The sequence below is a fragment of the Anarrhichthys ocellatus genome, unplaced genomic scaffold (assembly GCF_004355925.1).
Source record: "Anarrhichthys ocellatus isolate YVR2014 unplaced genomic scaffold, GSC_Weel_1.0 scaffold54, whole genome shotgun sequence".
In the NCBI taxonomy this organism is placed as follows: Eukaryota; Metazoa; Chordata; class Actinopteri; order Perciformes; family Anarhichadidae; genus Anarrhichthys; species Anarrhichthys ocellatus.
The window spans coordinates 2347524-2367508 of NW_022280084.1; the positions used below are offsets into that span (position 1 = coordinate 2347524).

Genomic DNA, 19985 nt, shown 5'->3' on the forward strand with positions numbered 1-19985 from the left:
ACACACCCACACACACACACACACACACACACACACACACACACATACGTACTACAGGTCCTTGCTGGAGTAGCTCACTTGCCCCCTGGCTTCCTCCTCTCTCCTCGCTCCGTGACATCTCCGGTCACTTGTGTGGAAATACAAAAGCGGGCACACACTCACTCACGCACTACAGTTCTTCTCTTCATGTTGACCTGCTCATCATCTCATGCTGCGCTTGGACTAAATCTGTTTCACAGGTTCATGCAACCTGGAGATGAGCATTAATCTTGTGCTCTCAAATAGCAACACGGGAGTGTGCACACTTAACACAAACACACACTTAACACACTTACACACAGTAGAGAACACATGGCACTCGTCATGGCTGGAACTCAACATTTGATGAGCTGGGTGCGGCTGGAAGCGGATGGTAAGAGAGGATTTGATGAGAGAAGCACTTTGTAATGATATCATCCCTGCTGTGAGCACCGTGAACAGGAATACACTGTCCAATGTGCTTTTCCAATTACATAACACTCAAGTGTCTGGCTGCCGGTAATACAGCCTTTAGAGGGCAAATCGTGCCGACGGAAAAGAGGCGCATCACGGTTGTCCCAGAATCCATTGAAAATTGATTGACTCAGGTGGAATCCTGCCGGCATGTTCTCAGTACAGTGAGGCTTTAATTGCGCCAAGTGTTTGGCAAAGAACTTTAAGACGATACAGCTGGCAGGAAGGCTGCTAATAGACGTTCCCTTAAATGTATTTCCAGTATAAATTTGCAGAAGTCCCTTGCATTCGCTTGTGCACTCCCACACAATTTGTCAAATCTGAATACATGGTACATGCACATGCATGGACACATGCACAGCGTACACGTGCATGCGCACAGATATGCAAGCTCACGCACCGCATTTACTGTGCTTCCACTTCGTTTATCCACTCAGCTGTTTTTTTTTAACTTTCTGTTGAATTATGCATACTTGTGTTTCTGCAAGTTAGTATATGAAATATGGGGAAGTCAGCATGAGCTCGCAGTGGTCAGCGCAGTAAAAAGTGAGAACCAATCGGGCTGTGCCAAGAAGCCGGGATGAGGTCACTGCTAAGCAAATGCAAACGGAGGGCCCGTCGAGGCCCCTGAAAGCTGTTGAAGAGGAGAAAAGCACGAACAATCTCCAGATTGGGGCGCTGGCAATGAAATATCAATCTCTTGTCAGAGCGCTGACCCTGACCGTGTAACTCGTCATTGAAACCCAGGCGGCGGTTCGTTATTTGGGTCCGAAAGCGATTTTGGCTCGCATTCAGACCCGCGTCACATTTGATTAAGGTGTACTAGCAGGAGGCCCGACCATGCATGACCAATTCCTGCTTTGGTTTCACCTAAGAGCTGTTTTACATTATCATGTCAGTCTGGGAGAGTAATTAAGCCCGGGACGTCTGACAGTGTTTCGGGGATGAGAAAACACGTCAAAGTGTGCAATTGAGAGTAAAAGGGAAGCGGTGCTGACTTGACAGGATTTTGGTGCGCATGTTGTAAAACATTAAGTTGTGGTCTTTTTGTCAGACATTTTTCCAATCAAGGCATAATGAAATACTAATATTAAATACAGTGAAACAAAATAACATTTCTGCAGTGAAATCCATCAGAATTCAAACCATAGTTCTTGTGCTACTTAGGAACATAAATAAGAATAAGAAGGGACACTCTTCAGGTATATACAGATACAGTATATAGGCTCTTCACTGTCTTCCAGACGTGTGAGTAATGTGGCAAACGGTGGTGACTCGGTGTGCAATGTGGTGAGCTGTAGAGCGCCGGTCCATCGCTCTCATCTGCTCCGGTCCGTCTGAACGGCTGTTAAGTAGAAGATGGAGTAGGGCGGGGTGGGTAGTCAGATAATGCCGTCATAATGGAGATCTCCATGCTAAGAGGCCCTGGAACAGAAGGGTCTACTTAGCATAAATAATTCAATGTTATGTATCACAGAGGAAAAACGATTAGCTCAGCAAATCAATGCAGGAGCAGATGAGCAATCAGAGAGCAGGGCTGCCCGTCACTGCTGTACTCAGAGTCCACGCTGAATGAAAAGCATGCAGGCTGTTTGTCCCCTGTCATCATTCAAAGAGGGAAAGAGAGAAAAAGAGCTCCTCCCATGAGTTATGGGGTTGATTAACAGCAACCAACAGGCTACATGCCGTGATGCTTTAATTCCCACCCAATCCTATAGACTCCCAGCTCTCCTACTTCCACTGACCCATCTTCATTTGATGTATGTCAAAGTCAGGGAAAAGGACTGCCCTAACTCTGTCTTTTTTCCTCTGGATTTATCTGTGACCGGGCTTCCTTAGAGCGAGTGAACGAATCGGGGAAACACTAATTGCGCGCCATTTGACATATCCATTTCCACAGCTGGATGTGCAGCCATGCGCTGCGGATGGAAAGTGCCTCTCAGAAGGGCACAGATTAGGCATGCATTTGGCCGGCTGTGCCCTGGTTCTGTTCTGCTGACCCAGTTACCTCGGGGGGGCTGCTGTGGTGTGTGGAGGGTCCGTCGGCCTGAGCGCTTTTAGGAGACAGAGTGAAGGGCAGTGCTCGCTGTGGCCTCCCATCAGCCACCTGGCCCTCCACTCCACTGCAGCCTGATCCCAGACCCCCAGGAAAATCTTTGCATTGTCGACGAGAAAACACGCCAAATAGTTTATTTACCTCGGCGACTTTTGCTGGTCGGAACGAGTGAGCGCGGTGCTTCCAGCTGAGGCCAATAATGAAAGAGGATTACAGGACGGGAGCAGCGTGGACCAATCGTTAGTGTGGTAAGATTTACAGGCGGGAGGGCTCCGCATGCGTTCGCCTCTGCCAGCGGTTCACTTTATCCTGCCACAAAATGGGCTCCTTCCCCCCCTGGACCAGCTCTTTCTCGCTGGCTCCATGCCCACTTCCTGTGTGTGCTGCTGTTATTTACTGTTGACTTCCTGTGTGCCAAGATGGGAGAACACTTGGCTAATACACAGTACGGCTAACACACAATGGCAGTAGGCGGTTTGGATGGGAGGCCTCTGCCTGTTAACAAGGCTGACTGATAAGCGGTGACTCATTAACAAGCCGAGGTACACAGAGCCTCGGGGAATTACCGCCTAGCCACTGTGACATTAATAAGAGGCCTAAGCTATTTTTCCATTTGGCTCCACTGGCACCGGGCTAAACCAGTGGTTTTCAATCTCGACCCTGGCTATTTACTGGCTCCAGTGCTTTTCCATTTGTTTCAGCCACCGGTTACCTCGTCTGATTGGAGTGGGGCAGATCAGTATTGTCAATGTGGGGGTTGCACTTAATGACATCCGCTGCTTCAATGGAAAGCATACCAACTCATTAGTTTTCTGCCGATTGATTCAGAAACATCCGGAGAAGAGCCCAATTAATTATTCTCATGTTAATTAATAAGCAATATGTTTGTTTTTTTAAAAGGAAAAAGACAGAATTCATATCCTATGCTTTTCAATCAATGAGGCTGATGATGATTGTGACATTATATAGATCCAATTAGGCGTCTAAAATTCCTCAGTGCAATATGTAGCAGCAACTGTCTCCTGTCAGAATTTTAAATCCAAAGCCATATGACTTCCATTGTCTTGCGTGTTTATTCTTCTCCGATCCTTTAAGTGTTTTGTCGTCCAGATCAGTTTTGTGATTATAAATCAGATCCTGATTGGCTGGCATTAGTTTGCAACAGATTCACATCTGGCAGAAAACCAATTATTTCTCCTGTTCATCATGCCGATTAATTAAGGCGCTGTGGCTGATTGATTAAACTCCCAGCAAAGATCCAACCATGAGCACCAGAGCCCTGGGGAGGATTTGCATCACACATTATGCACATTGCTGTGTCTTCATGTTATCTTCATATAGGTCCTCAGACACGCCGAAACATTACACATGCGTAAGCAACAAGCAGAGAGAGCTCACAGCTCAACAAGGCACAAGTGTTGATAAGTAATTTGTAGCTAAATTAAGCCGAATTAAAATGCAGTGGCTCGCCGGTATCATCGGATCTTAAAGGCATCAAGAGCGCCCAAACAAGACTCCCATTAGACCTCATCAATCTGAGGCAGATCTCATCCACCCTGGCCCACTCAGGCAAAGTGAGATTACGTGAGATTACGCCAAAGTGAGATTACGCATCAATCTCACCTGCTGGCATCATAATAACAGCAAATATCATTTAGACACCGAAAGACAGAAGTGCTCTTGAGATTTCTGCAAAGGGGCAAAACACACTCAGCATCCTCTCAGGTGCTCTTGGAAGACGCGTCGCTCTGCGGCAACCGAGAGTCGACAAAATTAGGGGTTCGAGCCTTTGCAGAGCTGTCGGCTTTACACCATCACTTCACAAAGACACCGCCGATTAAACAAAGCTAACCGCAATAACAAAGACCCGCCTCGGAATAAATTAATTAGCTTCATTTTTTTCAACAAGAGCCCTTATTGTCATGCTCCATGCTCAACTGGCTTTTCCTTTGATCAGGTCCCACGTTCTCACCACTCCCCACTCAACCCTCCCCCCTCCCCCTTTTCTCCCATTACCTGCTGGAATTCTCCAACTGGTGTTTTAATTGATTGTTGCAGGGAGGTGGAAATCACCCATCATGTCATTGATGCACGGCTGGTCAGACCGAGGGCTTCCTGGAAAGGTGAATCTGTTTGTTGAAGCACATCACTGTGCTGTGTGAAACTCCCAACTATGCTGGGGTGCCGGAAGACGCGAGTGCGTGGCCGTAAAGCGCAGCAATTATATTGATTGAGTCTGAGTGCTGAGGGTTCCCCCTGAGCGCAGGAGCTCCACCAATGAAAGAGCAGAGGTCTGCTCTTGTTTATTGCCTGTTTTTGATGATGCCATCACTTCGGCTGGTGGTAGGGAGTGGGTCTGGGGGGTGGGGTGGGGGAGGGGATCTTATCGCTGATACCACAGCCATAAAGCCTTTTTAATTCACCTGTGTGCTCTCGTGGGAATTCTCCCGATAGGCTGGTTTCTGCTGAGGATGTCGATGTCCATTCAGTGGATGCTGAGTCTTATCAAGCCTCTAACATAGTACTGCCACATGTACTACCAGTGTTGGTGGAAAAGGTATTGTGAATATAACCTCCCATGGAAGTAATTCCCACTGGTATGAATCTTTGCAAAACGTCTGTGTTTACGTATTATTGCATTCTTACTCTGACTACTTCTGAACATGCTGTTTTGCTGAACGCACACGGCCTCTGTTTCAGCAAACCTGACACCTAATGCCATGTCACCCGCCCCCCCTCTCTATAATATAATTATAAATGGCTGTTTTAGGGAAATAATTTGTGATACACTTCCCTGTTTTAGCGCTGCATTGGGCCACAGTCGGAGGCAGAGTCTGGCACTTCTGCTTTAACAGCTCATCTAATGTCAAAGTGAATCAGCAGCCAGACGGACAGGCCGAGTCCTCGAGGCCTCGTCCTGTCTTGGCACATGCAGTGAAGATTTTGATAGCATTTTAGCATCGACCGACTGATTAACAGTGAGGACGATTTAAAGTGACTGCTTTGCAGCGTACCAAATCGGATACAAAGTTATTCTAAAAGTAGATTATTGCACTGAAGCAGTTTTGAATATGGTTTCCTATACAGAGCATATCTTTATTGTTACAGTTGGGAGTTTATTGTGTACTGCGAAACATTTAGATGTTGTCATTATTTAAGTTTTTGCATTGTAACACAGCCACTGCTCAGTGGAGTTTATTTATGGTTCCACGGCACTGCTGCACTCCTAATGCCTCCCAATCCCACTGTACCACACTGCTTAAATGCTCATAGCTGCCATATACGTCTGCTACTAAAAGGCAGTCTTTATTATGTCCTCTGAGTTTATACAGTACCCGGCGTTTGGTGCGTGTGTTTCATCATCATTTATGGCTGCATTGTAATTGGATCAAATTCGTCATGCACCCCATGCAAAGGTGGGGAAGTAGTTTTGGCGGTTGCACTGTCAACATAACAAGCATGACGGGTGTAGGATCATTAGACCTGATGCTGTATAGCCTGGGTTTACTTTTCATCGAAGCGGAAAAGGTCGTCTTTTACGAGTCTTTCCTGGAAGGCAACAAAAATGATGACGTGTGGGGTTTTTTTTTGCTGCAGTTTTGCAAGTACTGTAAATTCTACGGAAGAGGCGAAGTGGCGAGAACTGGTGGAAATGGAGTGTGGTATACTGTAGGAGTCTTTGGAGAAGCTGAGCGGACGGCAAACTTTGGATGGAGTTTAGACTTTTCTGCACCGTTTGCAAGATGTGAATACACACCGCGTGGATGGTTTCATCTTCCTTTTAGGCGGTATGAAGATAGCAATGTGCATTTACCCGCTGTATTAGAAGTGGTTTCCACACAGACATCACATTTTAATGTACATATATTTTGTATCTGATATATTTGGATGAATCTGCTAAAAGGCGAAAAATGAGGTCAGACTGCTAAATGTTTAAACAGACAGTGGAGTAAATAGCTTGTTATCTCTCTTCCACTCAACCCTTGCGTCACGTTTGACATTTGTTTTCCAGAGCTTTTGTGTGTTTGGTTGATTATGTTCCTCCATCAATGCCAAAGCACAGATGGGTACTCATCTAACACAATCAATATCTCCATTCTTTGAACATCTTCACCTTGGACTTGGTGAATACAGTGATTGTTACCGACTGTAGGTCTGCTTTTCCCAACTCTTCTTTTCTTAAATGGAGGAATTTAATTCCAACAAAGTAGTTTATTGATGAACACAAGCAGAAGCTTCTAGGCTTCTTTCACATCCACCTTTTCCAGTCAGAATTGCTATATATATATATATATATATACAGTATATGTACAGCCTTCCTTTTAAACATTAAAAGGTCAGGTCAATCGATCAAGCAGTCAATCACTGTGATAGAAGTTGAGGCTTCAAACTGGCACACTCAGGTGCAGCCTTGGCTTTTATTCTGCATCTGGCCCTTCACACTGATCAGGGTATGATGAGCACATGATGAGTGGCTGTGGCTTCTGACGACGAGGCCATCGCAGCACGGTGTAACCCAGCGCTGCTGCGCCGGTTGAAGACAAAGGCACCAAATAGGCATCTCTAATCTCCCTGCTGAATGAATCTGAAACAAAGAGAGGAGGAACGCAGACATAGAGGCTTGGACACACATAGGATAAGCTGATTACCCGGGAAAGGAGGGGAGGGCGAGGGAGACAGAGGGAGAACGACAGAGGCACGCACGTGAACACGAGAAATCCATACAGTAAGAGGCATGCGGGCCCAGAAGTAGAGGAGGAGGGGGTAGTCGGGGGACAAATAAAGCGAGCTCACTCTAATGATGGGGTGCACAGACCGGAGAGAGAGAGGATGAAAAGACACAGCGCAGGGAGCGAGGCAGGGGAAAGAAAACACAAGAGAAAAAAGGTGAACGTTTAGAAGGGACGAGCCGTGGCGCGCTACATAGAGCATGCAATAGGAAAATGAAGGGAATGCCTATTTGCCTGTGATATCCTCCGAAGGCACGCGACATAATCAAAAACGGGACATTATGCAAATGTGAGGCGGCTACGGCAATATAATCGCTACCTGAGTGATATCACCTGCTCAGCTCACTAGTCGCTATATATACAAACGGAATTACAGCCAATCCAGGTGTACGGGCTAAATATACAGCTAATTAAAATTAATGAGATTTACTTAGAAAAGAATATGCTCCTTCCCTAAGCTGCTTATCCCTGCATGAGAATCTACTACACACACACACACACACACACACACACACACACACACACACACTTCTACCTTTGTGTGAGCGCTCAAAATACACTCACCTCGTTGTGATTCAGTCTCCTTCACTTCAGTTTCTCATATCCTGGTAGACAGACTGTTAAGAATCCTTGGTACACACACACACACACACACACACACACGATCAGTCTATCTGTCTGTTTTTCAGCCAGCTTCCCTCTCAAGCAGACTTAAGCATGCTGCTTGTTCATTGAACACGCAAGTTCTTGACTGAGTGTTTGCACACACACACACACACACACACACACACACACACACACATATACACACCCACACACACACACACACATGCATATAATAGACAATCATCCACAGGGATTCTCAGAGATGCATACACACACACACACAAATGTGTAAACATGATAACACACTCACAGAAACAATCAAAGAAAAAAAGCCCACATATGTACATATTTATGCATGAAGACACTTACACACAATCGTATTCAAATAGAGCTTTGAAGGCCTTCTAGTCTTTACTTAAACAAAAATACCCCTGTGAGCCAGGCGAAAACATTATGTGTGTGTTTGTGTGTGTCCGCCTAGCTATCTGTGTGTCAGCAAAAGTATGTGTGTTTAGCAGGCCAGCCAATGCTTTCATATATTCCCCACTCAGCGTACCACTTCTGTATATACTCAGTGTAGGCATTCAATATGCAGCATTTTCCAAACTGCTCACAGACATTATTATATATTTTTTTCCTCCTCCATAAGGTGGTGTCCAACCAGCGACGCTCCGTTTCCTAACGACCAAAGTGCTGAGTAATTAAACAGCTCTTCAAGGCCTCTCTGTTGAAGGAGTAGGGGGGGGGGGGGGGGGGGAGGGGCTGGATTAATCACACACTTTATTAACAGACTTAGGTTTCGGTGGAAAGCTGCTTTCTCCACCTCACCACTTGGCACCCAACCAACTTCTGTCTCATCCGACCCCGCGTACATCCTAACTAGCACGTACAGTAGCCTACGCGAACACACACGCACACACACACACACACACACACACACACACGTACACACACACGTACACACACACTCCTCGTTTTTTTCCCCCCGTCTTGTTCTGTCTCCATTTCTCTCCTTCTGTCGCTGCTTAATTTCTCAGCCTGATGAGTACTTGAATGTCATTATGACTTTTGTTATCAAAAGCAAACTGCGGGGATGGATTGAGGAGTGCATGCCAGACCTCCCGTTCTGTTGGTGTTTTTTTTTACACGCTGAGAGTGCCGCAGCATGTCGAGTTCTATTTTGTTTGTTGCTGCTGCTCTTCAACAAATGGACAGGTCTTTTTTTAAAGGACAGATTTATTGACGCGGCTCCTGCTGCGAGGCTCGACCGGCCCACGTGGTCTAGTTTCTGAATGGAACCCCCCCCTCTCTCTAGAGTTACAGTTCAATGGCTCTCCCTCGGCCTGCGTGCCAATGAAGATGACTCCATATCTACCGGCAAATTCGTCCCATTCGCGTAATGCATCGACAGACGGCACTAGTGAACGATATAATTGACTTAATGAGCTACATGCCCTTATCTGCTGTTCATTCATACAGGAAGCCCGAGGCGTGACGACTATCAGCCTCTTACACAGGCTACTGTATGTTTGATGAGTCCCTTGAAGGGAGAATTTGATAATGCAGTCGAACCTCCTCAAGGCAAACTGTTTTGATGTGTGAAGCAAAGAAAAAGGAGTTTATCCCCTGCGTTTCTGTTTTTTTCCCTTCTTGTTCTCCTATTCTACAATGAATATTTAAATATTATTGTGATTTATTTATCGCGGCTCAGTGTTCGGCTTCACTGAGCTATTTTCAGGTTGACATCTTCACTGGCAGGAGGGAGGGGAGGCGTGTAGACTCGTACACGGGTGGTGTCACGCTTGACTTTGTGACAGCGCTCGGCGGCGTGCCTGGGAGAGCGTCTTTTTGTTGTTGTTTGAAGGGTTCTGTGACATTTTCTGGTTATTCCCCCTCGGGGGCTGAGAGAAGCAGCGCTGGCCTGGTTTCATCAACCTCCCGGTACAATTCACCGAGGTTCTGTTCGAAAAAGGACGAAGAGGGAAAAGGACGGGTCATTAACGTCATAGGGTCAGTTGCCAGTGGGCAAGATGGCTACGTGCTGAAATCTCTTCGCATTATTGTGTGTTACACTTCGGTGGAGCAAACATGAAAACCATGACAACCTGGTGTGACCTACCCACCCCAATGTGTGGGAGGAAATCCTATTTTAAGAATTCAATGGAAAAGATCGACAGATAGGCATCGCAGAATCTAAGATATCAATAAATCGGAAAATTTGTTTTGGAATATTTATTTCGCTGAACAGTGAAATTTGCAATCTAGGACATTTGCTGAAGAGAGATTTCATGGGTTGGAGGCAGGTCAAATATTTCGGTCAAAGATTGTCAGACCAAGTCTCAAGTCCCTGAGGACAAGTCAAAGTCAAGCATGCAAATCTTCATAAGCAAGTTGACAATGAAGACCCAAGTCTGAAGTCTGACCGTCAACACAACACTTTCTTTTATTAGAGTCGTGCTAATAGTATCTGATGGCTGACACAGAGTTATCTATGCAGTGCATGGGCTTAACAAGTACATATTCAAGCTGAGTCACTATGCACAGCCTTCCTGACACTGGAGCATTTAGTCAATTTATCCATTTGTCCAACACCAGAAAATGAATCGGCTTGATTATCCAGTAATGGTTTCAGTCATTTTTTTATAATGTTTAACATTTTTTTAGTTCCAGCTTCTCATTTGTGAGGATTTGTTGCTTTATTTTTTTTCCTTTCATGATCGTAAATTAAAGGTCTTTGGTTTTTTGCAACCAGAAATGACACGAGCGTGTGGAGGGAAGTACAACCGAACGCTGATTTTACTCTCAATGGGAACATACTTTCATACTTTGCTAAATGAACATCATGCTGTGTTGAAGAAGACTTGCAACTAGCAATTCACGCCATAAACTCATGTTTACAATGTTTATTGAGGGAATGAATCAAGAGAGAAGTAGAGTCATTTTCTCATAGACTTCTATACAACCAGAGGAGTCGCCCCCTGATGTATGTTAGAAAGAATGTAAGTTTAAGGCACTTTTACGTTGGCTTCTTTTTTCAAACCCGCAGGTTGCGGCCAGCTCTAGTCTTAAAGTTGCACGTTTGAGCCCCACTGTAACCATGCGTCCTGTCAATGTGTCCATAGCCGAGGCGCTAGAGTCCACTATCTGCTCCGTCATTGTCCTTGGCTCCGTTTTAGAGCATCAGTTAAATGGCCGACATGTTAAGATGTGCAGTAATTCCATGTTCAAAAATCCAATCATTTTTACTGGCATTTTCAGATTAAGTCCAGCCAGCATGTCATAAATTGACTGGCACATATTCCCCCGAACAATAGAAGTCTGTCACAGCTTATGTAGACACAGCTACCAGTGGTTATAGGTGGACATGCTACCGTTGTGAAGGAGTGACAACAGAAGGCGGGAGGAGGCGATGTCGGTCTCTCGCTGAATTGTCACTCTGCCTCTTTCAATTTGGTTCATCCTCGATAAACTGCTGCTATCAAATTTCCTGTCAGCGTTGAATCACTTAAGTCCCTCCAATCAACTGATGTTGCGCTGGTCAAAATGAAAACTGAAAGCTTCACCTGAATCAAACTTGACTTTTTCAGTTTCAATGAAGAAATACCTGATAAAGGAGCGTTCGTCGGTGTGACACTGTCAAGCATTTATATGAGCGATAGTATCGTATGCAGGGTCACACAGGGATGCCAGTAGAACGAATACCCGTTGAGCTATTCATCAATACCATTTAATATTCTCATTAGCTCCTCTCTGTATATATAAACACATGCTGAGATGTGCAAACACTCTCACACAAATATCCGATTAACAAAGCTACAGTGGCTCATGTACTCTATTTGAAAAGCACCTCTCTGTAGGGAGGAGAAAGAAAAAAAAAAAAAAGCACCATGCTTTTATTTGACAAACATCATGCGCATTATTCTTTCTCCTTTGAAAACTCTCTGAAATAGGACCTTTTAAAGCTCCTCTTGGATAATACTGTACTAAGATAAATATTAATAATTCACAGTGCCAGACGTGACAGACAGTATGATAAAATAACTATTTATACAGCAGTTTCAAAGTGAAGTCACAAAACCTCTTCACTGTCAGAAAAGTAAATCCATTAAAAACTAGAAATGGAACGGTGATGGAACACCTGCCATTTGTCGGAGCCAAAGCGCCGCATTGACTGCGTACTTTTTTTTGAGGGGGCCCGAGGGGGATTCCCTAACCACGACAGTGTTTGTGCACAGATCTACCTGCAGAGAGAGAGAGACAGGGATGCAGCAGATTTCATGCGAGATGTGAGTCGTCGAAGCCAGTAGAGGACGTCGGTCTTTTGGGTCTTTGCTTACCGAAATGACAGTAATTCCTCTCCAGAAGGGGAATATCCAAAGTTCACAGTTTCACCTGTCATCTCAGAGCCTTCAGCCGCAGTTTCAAACATCTTCACAGTCAAATAGTAGGTTTCCTGTGGTTAACAGACAGGCACAATTGACATCTAATAATCTTTTATTTATCTTACACTCCTACTCTTGGTGTGATGGAGAACTTCTTTTACCGGCTCTCAAGTTATGACACACGGAATAATGTCTACCTAAAAGTAGTATGTCCAAGGTAACTGGGCTGGATGTTTGTCTTCTGAGATGTTCTAACTGTCATCTATAAAAGCCTTCAGGTCACAGTTTGAAACAGGAAGTTTGCCTTTCATTTACAGCACCATCATCTGTATGAATAAGAGTTGCCAGAGACAGTGATTTCTCAAAATTCGTGTCTGTAACGTTTTTTTTTCCTGACCTGAAAAGCCCACACACTTGATGTGATAAATAACTCAATTTACAAGGATAGGTTTTGTATTTGAGCTTTTGTACGACATATAGACCTTCACAGAAATCTGCTTTTCATGATTGAACAAGACTGAGAGTCAACCTTTTTGATAAGTCCCATTTTGGAATGTTTCTTGTCTATCATTGTGCCGTATCAACATCAGGGTTAGCATTAAGTTCAATGAAACCACATCACAGTTTAAATCTCCAACGGATCTATCATTTTATTCCATCCTTGTAGGCAACAAACAGAAACATTTAAAAAAAATACAAAAACATTTTTCTCCCATAGTCAGGACATGGTCATTATAGATGAGAGCACTATGCAAGAAGGTTGCACTTCAACATTTCCAAGCTAAATGCTAACACCAGCATGCTAACATGCTCAATGAGTCAACGCTTAACATGCTAATGTTTAGCAGGTACAATGTTTACCGAGTTCACCATTTGAGGTTAACGCGTTAGCGTGCTAATATTTGCTGGTATTTGATCGCAAACCAAAGTATTAGACAAAATTGAAAGTTTAAACCTGATGATGGCAGCTTCGGGGGAACATGAACGCTGGGACCAGATTTAATTTCAGTTGTTGAGATATTTCAGTCTGGAACAACAGATTACCGCCCGAAATTAAAAGTCAAGTAAATAGGACCAGCTATGCAAATACAATGATCATAAAACAAAGACCACTAATATTTGCACTCATCACAGCAACACGATGTCGGCGTCGCCTCCTTTCTCACTTCCTCCCTCAGATTGTCAATCACAGGAGCCCCCGCGCCCAAGCCAATAGACAGTTGACAAATTACCATTTGGAGTGGAACCCGGCTTCAAACGCGATTGGGTTGGATTTGAGTTTGCTCTCCCGGCTTTGGATTTGAATAGAATAGAGTCTGTCCTCTTCTCCTTTTTTTTTTTCTTTGCCTTCAGAGAGCAAGATTAGATTGAGGAAGGGAGGGGAAGAGACACAAAGAGAAGGAGAGAAGCCGAGTCACAGGAGACAGAGGAGAAAACGGAATACAGAGCAAGAGAGTGCATCCACGTGTCTTTAAAATTGCAAAAGCCTTAAAATAAATCTAAATTTAAGGCCTTGAAAAGGGTGAAAATGTGTGAAACGTCCGTATTAGAGGTCTTAATTTTCCACCACTCTATACGTTTCTTTGTCCTGCGTTTCTCTTCTGAGATTATTTCAGACGGAGCGGGCCAGGGTTAGCAGTACAATAGGCGGTGTAATGTTTTATTCATAATTTCTGCTTTAGTAAACGAAATTGGACTTCATGTTCCTTAACAAATAATTTCATGTTACCCTTTTTGGTACACCGGCCATTTATAATTTCCGCATTTTTATTAGCTGTTCTGAATCACAAATAGGTTGTGTTTGGCAGTTTTATAGTGTTCTCTTTGTCGCATTGTAAGATCCGTAAACTCTCGCCACATTTTGACAATAAAGTAATTACCGAGAACAAATGACACTATTACCAGAAAAGATTGTCAGCCTCCAAGGACCGCTGTGCTGCAGTGTCCCATCAAGTCAGATTTTGCAGTAAATCTGCAGGATTGCTATCAACACAAAGAGATGATGATACACGTTCATGTATTATTGATCCAGATTTTTAGCGACATGTACGTTTTGGTTTGTCTATGTTGTAATTTATGAGGTTGATAATGTAGACACACCACATCTATTCCCGTCTGTCGGTCCTGCGGGAGGAATCCCTCCTATTTTCCTGAGGTTTATTTAAATTCTTTCCAGCGTTGAAGTTTCTCCGTATCCGCTGCGAGGGTTCAAGGACACAGTGAGCTGTACAGTAAAGGCCCCTCCCTGAGGCAAAGTTGTGATTCGTGATATTGGGCTGTACAAAGAAAACTAACTTGACTACATATTGATTGAGTAATCTCATAGCGTTTTCTTTTCAAATACGTGCCTCATATTCTATAACTCTGTACATTGTACATTCCACATTGTCCTGACATACTATTTATTTGTTGTTGGCTGGTATTGTTTTCACCTTGTGAGTCTGTGTGCGTGTCGTCGTGGCACAATGTGGTCCCGGAGACACCGACTGTATCGGATTCCACCACAGAAGTGGTTCTTCGTGCTTTGTCAGGTGTTTATGGTTCAGTCTGTCTGTGAACAGATGGCGTCACAGCCGTGCAAGATGCAGCCCTGCAACTTTACCAGTGTGTCGCTGAGATCAAAATGAGAGTGGTTCGAGTAAGAGTGCGGAAGTAGGGAAGGTAGAATATGTTGGGAAGGGGTCATTGCCCCCCCCCCCCCCCGCTTTACGTCCCCTGGTCCGATTTGGCGTAGTATCTGGTGTGATCCCATCGGTGAATCTTTTATTCCTATTTTTTATTCATTTAGATTTGATTTCAACGTGCATACTCTATCTGACGTCCTTCTATTTCCAACATCTGCGGCCCCCTTTCTTGTTATTTTTATTTTTTTTTACCCCTAATTGGGCCCATCTTCAAAAGTGACATTTAAGTGCTTTTTTTTCTCCGAGCTTTGTATCTGTAAATTTACAGTTAGATCTACTCACTTGGCAGATGCTTTAGTCCAAAGCAACGTACAAATGAGGTACAACCCAAGCAACAGTCCATCTAAGAGCAGCGCTCAGTTCAATGTTCCACCTGATACCAGTGCACCAAGTAACACATGAATGTATGAGTATTGAGAATGAGAAAGAGAAGATTTAAAACCTTTGAATTTGTTTTTCACTTTTTTATTTGTTGACACTGAGACAGCAATTTCAGGTCCCCAACGCATTGTTGTGACGGTCATTTGTCTTCATTTGTCTACATTTTTATCTCCTACATGAGTGATCGACTAATCAGAACATAAGTGATGGATTAATAAAGATGAAAACAAAGGTTAGTTGCAGCCCTACTTGTGTCACATTTAGAATAAACACGACAACATTTCATTCCAGCCGCCCCAACCCACCCCCCGAGTGGCAGCAGGAGATTCATTTGCTCGTTAGCGAGACTCATTAGCCAGAAAGTGGCGTGACGTCGTGATCTCCAGCAATGTCGGTACTGTGATGTCAGTAATCTTTGCACTCCTCCGACCTGCTTTCCTGCCGGATGAGTCGCCGGTCGGCTCACTTCCTCTGGACATCTCGCGTTGGTGCTCGTTTCTTGCACTTGTGGTTTGATTAATGTGCAGTTTGCCAAGAACATTTCCGGCTGCTGACATCTTGTTGGTTAATTAGGACAAATGTGGAGGGTGTTAATAGTGGGGCGCTCGTCTTTGCCGAATCAAATGAAGTATCTGTGTTTTAGGCTGATGAGACGTGCACTTTTACATTGAAATATTGCCTCTAACTTAAAAAAAAAAAAAGTTATTCTTTGTGAAACCTGCAGAGAGTCTGCGGAGGTAGAGACGGAGAGACTGCTGTTGCGACTTGAGGTCTGGGTTATTTCAGGATGGTTGTCTTGCAGTCTAATTTGGTTTGGCCCTTGTGTGTCTCGTCAGGAAGAGATATATGGCTGAATTTGTCTTGAGTGGCTTGCTGCTTTCTGAATGGACGCGCTCTGGTTTTTCTGGTGGCTGATTGCTATTTTCAAGACTTTTCTCTCCCATTTGTCTTCCTCATTTTCTCCTCTGTGTCACCCTTTGTCTTATCTTCCCTGCTTCTGCTTCTGATTGTGTCCTCCTTTCTCCTCCCTTAATTTCCCTGCCTTTCCCTTTGTGTTTGTTTTCCTCCTCTTTCGTTTCTCTCACAATTTCTTTTTGTTTTTGGCCTCTCTGTTTCCTCTTTTTTTTACTGTCTTTGTCTTTTTGAAGCTCTCGTCCCTCCTTTCTTTTCCCGCTTTCTTTTTCTTTCCCTCCTCTTTGTTTCTTCTTTTCTTCCCCAACCCCTTGGTATTATCTTTTCTTCCTTGCTTTCTTCCCTTCTTCCATTCCCACGTCCTCCTTCCAACTCTTCCTTTCTTTCTTTTTTTTGCTCAGTTCTTCATCTCTATTTCTCTTTCTCTCTGCCCTCTTCTCTTCTTATATATCTTAATTCCTTCTATATTCTATAGTTATTTCTCATCCTCATCCATTCTCATTATTTCTTTTTATGTATTTGTCCCTCTGGACCCTGAGTCTGAAATAAAGTCTATCTATCTATCTATCCCCTCTCATCACTTTTAAGTCCCTTCCTCTGTTTTCCTCTCATCGTCTTCTTCCCTCTTCTTCCCTCTCTGCTTTCTGTCCTCCCCTTTCTCTTCGTCTTCTTTATCCACATCTCTCTCCCATCCTGCTTCCTTCGCTGCTCTCCCTCTGTTTTTGTGCTTGCTGTTTTAGCATACTCTGCAGGGAGCACTCCTGCGATGCCAATTATATTGACTGAAGAAAAGGAGAAAGAGAAAGGGGCGGAGGGAGGGKTGGAAGGCCTGTGCGTGAGTGCACAAAAACACACAACTACACACATTCATGCCAACGGAGGGAACGAATAAGAGGGGATAGAGGCTCGAGAGTACAGGAGAAGAAGAGGAAGAGGGGGATGATGAAATAGGGGGAGAGCTGGGAGGAAGAGGACAGAGAAGAATTGGAGGAGAGCGAATCTGTCTGTGAGTGTAATAGTCTCCCGCTGTCGAACCCGAGGGAATTCACCGACTGCAGAGGGGCAGAGAGAGAGGTGGAGAGGCATAGATAGAGAGAGACAGATTGAGGGGGAGAGAGAGGGAACAGGGTGCGATCACAGCAGAGAAGCAGATAGAGAGATACACAGAGGGAGAGAGAGAGGAAGACCGAGAGAGGCGAAACAGAGGCAGACGTGCAGGAAAAGAAAGATGACTTCAGTCCTTTTCTCTCGGAGCTCAGCTTGTAGGGCTCCACTCCAGGCGAATGTGGCTTGTGACATTAAACAAGATTCAGCGTCATGACTGAGTGTATGAATGGAGAGCATAAGTATATCATAGTAATATGCTGATGCGCAGCGGCTCAGCCTGGAGAACTACTTGTAGCCTGTCGGTGCGCTGGATGTTTACACTGTATGCACTTAGGAATATTGTCACTCGTGTGTGAAAAGGGTCAGAACGCCCCCCAAAAAAAACACACGATCTGACGGGCCGTGCAGATATTCATCAGTACACCGGAGGTGAATGGGATTTCATTTTTGGTTCTCACAGCTTTGAAAAATACTTTAAAATAAAATCTACAGGAGTGTGTCTTTCTAGAATAGTGTCCCCATTCCTCTGGATAATCCACAGAGCTCATTGTGAACAGTTCTCAATAGAACTACTTTACTCCAAAGAATTTATCTTTTAACAAAGAGAGTTCCATTCAATTCAGTAGAACTGAGGTGGCAGCAGAAATCTCACAGATTGATACGTCAAAACTGGACAAATAAAACCACAACCGTCAGCATGGTGAGATAGCACGAGCGCTAAGTGAGAAAACATGTCTTCTGTGTGAACTGATCCTTTCACTAGCTTTGTGATAGCTGTGGAAGGCTTTCCTGCTCCCTTTCTCAACTTTTGCAAAATCAGATGGATCTTTGCAAACCTGTTTTGGGAACACGATCGGTTCTTTCAGCAGGTGCCCCCGAAACGACATGTATGTTAACAGTCGGAGGACAAATGGTGTCAGTCATGCTGACGGGGGCGTCAGACCACAAACAACGTATATATCTTCTTGCTTACTTCGGTGGAGCTTGTTGCTACATTTCGGTGCAGTAACACCTATCGTGCGTTTCATATAGAGAATGACAGTAAGCACATAGTGTATACTAATGAGTGGCAAATTAAAACCTGTTTCCATACAGAGCACGCAGGCTGACTCAATGTGTTGATGAGTGTGAAAATGATGTGAATCATATGCCATGGCCTTTGCTGTCACCAGTTTCTAATATATATATATATATACACATATATATATATGTGTATATATATATATATTTATGCAGAGATGGCGCTTGGCAACCGTTATCATTAAAACGCCAAATGAGGGAATTTATTTTAGAAGAATGGCGTTCAGAAGCACAGAGAATCTATGACAGTGAGCACTGAAGCTGTTCTGAAGGTAGGACGAGTCGTTTTATGTTGTTTTTTTCCCCCATCGGTTTATAAATACTGCGATGATGCACAGCGAGCCAGGCATTATGGCAGAACGAGCCTCTAAAGGGGTCTTGAATCACCCCGAAGGGGTTCGCCTCGCAATAATGACCTACTGGCTGTACATTAACCCGCTTATTACACGGCTACTTACTAAAGTAACAATAATATGACACAAATGATTGACTCTAAAATAAAATAAATAAGATAGTCCGGAGATAAGGACAGCCTCCATCGCAACGGCATGTTTTTCATATAGCAGCGGTCTGCTGTGGAGAAAATAACAGCCCGCAGAGTGCCGCAATTGACCAATCGGAATCAAGCTGTGTAATAGAAAAGAATAACAGCCAATCCAAAGCAGGGGAACTTGAAAGACAGACTCCTGGGATGGGTTGGAACATTTCAAGGAAACCTCTACAAAAACCCATCAGAAATATATCTAAAAAAAGTCCGTTCTGTCATAGCTCCTGACAGTTTTAGATTGGCTCACATTAGTTTTTCGAATGGCATTGATGGTACAGTGCACACACATTTGCACACTCTACCGTACATCCATCATGCATCAGTGCTCGCGCCCCACGAAGATGTAGTGGAGGAGGTTCTGTGTTTACTTGGCTTTTTAGCTTGACATACACCTATTATGATAGGAGTTTATAGAGCACATTAGGGACTGGATGATAAATCGGACAGGTATTTGCCTTTTTATGCCAGATCTCAGGTAGTTGCTGCTGCCTGGATGATGGTTACTCCCCGTCCACAGCTGCAGACAAAGCTGTCTGGAATACCTGCAGCTACATGTCAGTCTTGAGCATTAATTCCTTCTGTTTTGTGTTGTCAGAATACATTTTCCATCTCAGGGTCTGGTATATCCCACACTTCGGCCTACCGCTGGATCAGAGTAATGTGCCAACCGATTTTAGGGAGCTGCTCATCGTCTTATGGTGAGGAAATGACGGCTCGTGCTCCGTAATGGTCTAAGTGATGCTTCGGAGGCTTTTACACCCTGGCAAGAATTGATGAATTCTTGCCAGGGTGAATTCAGTTCCAAGACATTGTTTGAATAAATTACAGTTAGCAGTATCAAATGGATGTCAGTTACAGTAAGTCTTTTGAGGGATTAAAGTGGGGATTCTGAAAGCACATAGGTTACATAAGCGGTGCCTTGTCTCATGATTGACAACGAGTTCATTCTTTACCCACCTATTCACTAGATTTACTGTAACATCACTACCGCGCATTATCCTCGGCCTG

At 44.2% G+C, this 19985-nt stretch overlaps 1 protein-coding gene across 3 annotated transcripts in view; it reads left to right on the top strand.

Annotated features, from left to right (window-relative positions):
• Positions 1 to 19985, top strand: part of cadm3 (cell adhesion molecule 3) — an 82218-nt gene that overhangs the window by 2355 nt on the left and 59878 nt on the right. The gene's annotated exons all lie outside the window — the stretch shown is intronic.